This window comes from Penaeus chinensis, chromosome 2 (genome assembly GCF_019202785.1).
Source record: "Penaeus chinensis breed Huanghai No. 1 chromosome 2, ASM1920278v2, whole genome shotgun sequence".
In the NCBI taxonomy this organism is placed as follows: Eukaryota; Metazoa; Arthropoda; class Malacostraca; order Decapoda; family Penaeidae; genus Penaeus; species Penaeus chinensis.
Genome location: NC_061820.1, coordinates 20,559,546 through 20,564,545, shown reverse-complemented (window position 1 = coordinate 20,564,545; position 5,000 = coordinate 20,559,546). Strand labels below are relative to the sequence as shown.

Sequence of the window (5,000 nt, the reverse complement as noted above, 5' to 3'; positions counted from 1 at the left end):
ATCATAGGAAGATAAAAGAATAGGTTACTGCAAATAGGATGAATTTAAGAGATAATTTTTACACACAGAAGATGCGTGAATCTCTAATATGAAAAAAAAACGCAAATAGAAGGTTCAATGATTGCCATGAAGTTTAAAAAAGTGGTCGAAATTCATAGCGATAAAATTGTGACAGAAATATGAGGCAGCGATAGATATATAGGCCTACACTTACGGTCGAACACACACATGCCCATACAATAACAGACACATATTCATGATTAATTACAAACTCGTTCGGTTTTTGGTGCGCCATTCATTCTAAAGTTGATTCTAAAATATTGCGGATGAGCCATGGGGGAAAACAAACTAATTTTTACATCCATGTTTCAGCTACTATACAACTACTAAACAGTGCGAGGAAAATGAATCACCAACATTCATCAAATTGTGATAAAGAACTGGCAGCGAACGAAGAAATTTAAATCGATTTTCCTTCAGCCAGCGTACTTAACAATCAGTACGAACTGTGAAGTGCATCCGAATGCGTGCACACCGATTACCCTCAGGATATTATCATAGAGGGCGTTGGAGTCACACTGTTAACGGTAGACGCGCATCGCCTGTCATTCATGGCCGCCGCTCGACCGCTGGAACTAGCCTGCTATGCCTCACACCCATGAGGCTGTGCTGGTGGCGACCCACATGTGCTCCCTAACCCATATTCCATTCTGTATAGAGCCACTTATTGCCTATGACTGTTATTAGCATTATTATCATCGATATGATTATCTTGATGAATGGTATCATTAGTATTATAGTGATAATCATTACAGTTGATATTGCTGTTTTCACTAATAATGCAGCTGTTTGTTATTATAACTATTAGGAGTAGTAATAATAAATTATTATTACAATCATCATTATTATTATCATTACTATCATTATCATTAGCACTACTTTTATTACTATTGTGATAATTACTGTTCGCCATTGTCTATTACCATTGCTATCACTCTTATTATCATAATTACTACTGATGCTGCTACTCCTACTACTACGACTTCTGTTATCTGCATTTATATATCATCATCATTGTCACTACCAACTCTGTCAATTTCTAATATCTATTGTCACCGTCATAGTTATTGTTTCTGTTTTTTGTTTCTGTTTTTGTTTTTATTGGATATTTTTGTAAACGATCAACTTAGTAATAGTGATAACAATAGAGGTTATGATAACATAATACAGATTATTATCATTATACTATAATTATTTTAATCAATATTATTATCATTATCATTATTATCATTATCATCATTATTATTTTTCTTTGTTTTTTGCATTATTATATCATTGTTATTATCGTTATCATTATTGATATGTTTATTTTCTTATAAAAAAAATTTACTTATCATTATTCATTTTTATTATTATAATTTATGTTGTTATTATTATCATCATAATTATTATGATTATTGTTGTTCCTATCATCAATATTACTATAATCATTATGGTCATTAGTATCATTATCATTATTCTTATTATCTTTATTACCATCATTATCGTTATCATTATCATCATTATCACTATCATTAGTATTATTGTAACTATTATTATTATTATTATTATTATTATCATTGTTGTTAATGCTATTATTATTTTTTTATTATTAATATTATGTTATCATTATCATCATTACCGTTAACATCATGATCATTTTCATCTTCATCGTCATTATTATTATTATCCTTACCATCATCAGAATCATCAGAATCATTGTTATTATTGTTGTTATTGTTATCAATATTGTAATTATTATTATTATAATCATTAGTATTAGTACTAGTATTAGCATTATTGTTATCGTCGTCGTTGCTGTTATTATTATTGTTGTTATTTATTAATACTTGATGTTATTACCATCAACACTGATATTATTGTTGTTGTTTTTTTGTTTTTGTTTTTATTAGTAGTACCAAAATTATCATTATCATTATCATCGTTAATGTTTTCGTGATAATTATCATAAAAATGATTACTATTATTGGCATTATTGGTATTGTTATTACTATTATTATTGTTCTTATTATTAATGTTATTAGTATTACCATTATGATCATTATTGGTATTATTATCATATTCTCAATACCACTGTCATCGTTATCATTATCATCATTATCATTACTATCGTTATCATTATTACTATTATTGTTATTATTACCGTTATCAATATTATTGTAATAATTATTATCATTATCACTATTGTTATCAATATCACTGTAATCATTATCATATCATTGTTATCATCTTTATTAATATTTTGATACTGATAATATGTATATATACATATATATTCATATGTACATATATACATATACATATATTTTTTATATATATACACATATATGTGTGTGTGTGTGTGTGTGAGTGTGTGTGTGTGTGTGTGTGTGTGTGTGTGTGTAAAGGAACGAAGAAAGAGAGGACGAGAAATGACAGGCATAGGGAGAGCAAAAGGGCGAGAGGAGTCCCCCGGCAACGGAAGAGTGCGGAAGACGTGGAAGCAAGGGTGAGAAGGGAGAAGCGAGGCTGCGAAGAGAGATCGCTCGAGGGATGCGACGCGGGGAGGCAGCGGAAGCAGCGGGAGTTGATGTAACTCAAAGACGGGAAAATGTGGAAGAAAGGCGAAAGAAAAAGTGTAAAACAAATAGAACGGGAGGAAAAGGAGTAAGGGAGGGCGGAAAGACTGGTGAGAGAGAAGTCAAGAGGAAGAGATAAAGTGAGAGAAAGAGTCGGCAAACATGAACGAAGAGAAAACGAATAAGAGAATGAAGAGACCGAAGCAGACGGAAGGTGCGAGACCAGCCACGGAGCAGCCCGTGGGAGGGGCAACGGCTCAGTTGGAGAAAAGACACCGTTGATTGCGAGGGCTCTTTTCTTTCCCCGATTTTGACTAAACAGGGAAGGGACTCCTGCATCCCCCTACCTCCATGTGCATGTCTCTGTGTGTAAGGAAGGAAGGATAAAGGAAAAGGAGGCAGAGATCGCAAGGAAATTAGTTATCGGGAGTGACACCATCAGTCGACGCTAGGCAGTCGGTGAGGTCGCACGCACGCCGCTCGCAGGTGAGGACGGCTTGCTAGACCGCCATTCCCAGTCGTTGTTCTGTGTGGAATTTGAAACATTTCGAGTGTGCATATGTGCGTGTGATTTGCATGTGCACACGTGTGTGATTTTATGTGCATACGTGTATGTGATTTGCGTGTACACACGTATGTGTGATTTGCTTGTGTAAATGTGTTTCGAGTATGCATAGGTGTGTATTACGTAGAGTATATGCCTGTGTAATACTATTTGCATGTGTGTTTTACACAGATATGAACGAGACATGCATACATACATGGAATTCAGGGCATTTTTAAATGTCGGGTTAATAAGCCATTATTATAGGAATAATAGCAACGAAGAAATCATTAGAATCTGTAATTACTGCCATGCCGTGTGGGTTTGTTTTCTCACATTTTCTTGTTACAGCTATTATATTCCGTTATGACACTGTCAATATTGATATTATTATAATTATTGTTGTTATTATTATTGTGGCTGTTATCAGTGTTACAGTTATGACTGTTGTTATTATTGTTGTTAATGATATAACTTATCATAATAATGATAACTATTATTATTATTGTTATATAATAATAATAGTTATTATTATTATTATTATCGTTGTTGTTATAATATCAATTATCATTATCGTTGTCGTTATTGTTATTGGTATTATTGTCCTTATTGTTGTTTTTATAATAATGATAATTATCATTATCATAATCACCATCATTATCATCACATAATCATTATTATCATTATTATTACTATTATCATTATCATCATTATAATAATTATTTTTCTTTGTTATTATAATTATTAGTATTACAGTTATTATTATTATCATCATCATCATCATCATGATATAATAATTGTTATTGCTGTCATTATTGTTGTTATCACTATCATTATGATTATGTTTTTTTTTTTTTTTATTCTTGTTATTTACAATCATTTTTATTATTATAGTTTGCAGTAGGAGTATCATTATTATTATTGTTATTATTCTAATTGCTATTATTATCATTATTATAAATTATATCATCATTCCTAACTATCTTGCATTATTATCATTGTCATTATTGTTCTTATTTTCATCACGATCATTAGTGTTGTTAGTGTCTTTTCTGTTTTCACCAGTCTTGTTATAATTCCTAGCATCGCTATTGCAATCACTGCATTCCCACTCTCCGTGTCATGCTTCTTCGTGTTGCTCGTTTATGCCTAGACCGCGTGTTCCTCCTGCGCCCGACGAGCCGCCCCCGAGCGGCTGAGGAGGCCCTCGAACCGCAGCGCCGACGGATACCGTTACGTCGACCCCTCCCCCGGGCTCGCACCTGCCGTAATGTTTACGTTTATTCACCCAGCGCGCGCACGGGCTCTCGTCCGTTATTCCAATTCCGTCTGTTCGTTATTTGTATAGTATTTTAGTACTTGAGTTATCGATCATTATATTAACTTCAATATACTGCGAAATTAGTTATCATTATTGCTACATACCGCTGTTAATCCAAAAAAAAGAAGCCTGCTTAAACACTTACGTTGCAGTATCTGAATGCAAACATTGAAATGGCAGGCTGTACATTGCGAATCTTCCGAATGTCTCTTGGTTAGTTTCTTCCAAAGAGAACGCTCGACTGTGCTCCGGCGAGGGCAAGGCGTCGGCGGGAGCGGAGACCGGCGTTCCCCTAGGCTCTGTTTCTGGCCCCATTTTTCCCTCCCGTGGGCGCGGGATCTCCCGTGAGCTACAGGCAGTGAGGCAAAATGTTGAAGAACAGACTGGAATTTCAGAAGAGCTGGACAAAGTGTCATGAACAGGCTGAGAATTTTCATGGAAAAAGAGACTTTGCAGTGTCAATTTTAGCGCTCGGAACAAGAAAGTGTACGAGACTGAGGCATGAATGCTATACTAA

The 5,000-nt window shown here is 34.1% G+C and overlaps 1 protein-coding gene across 1 annotated transcript in view; it reads left to right on the top strand.

Annotated features, from left to right (window-relative positions):
- The first annotated feature begins 2,874 nt into the window (after nt 1-2,874).
- Nucleotides 2,875-5,000, top strand: part of LOC125033565 — a 25,674-nt gene continuing 23,548 nt past the window's right edge. The window contains exon 1 of the mRNA XM_047625183.1: nt 2,875-3,104. The gene's annotated coding sequence lies outside the window, so the exon portion shown is untranslated. The remainder of the gene's footprint in view (nt 3,105-5,000) is intronic.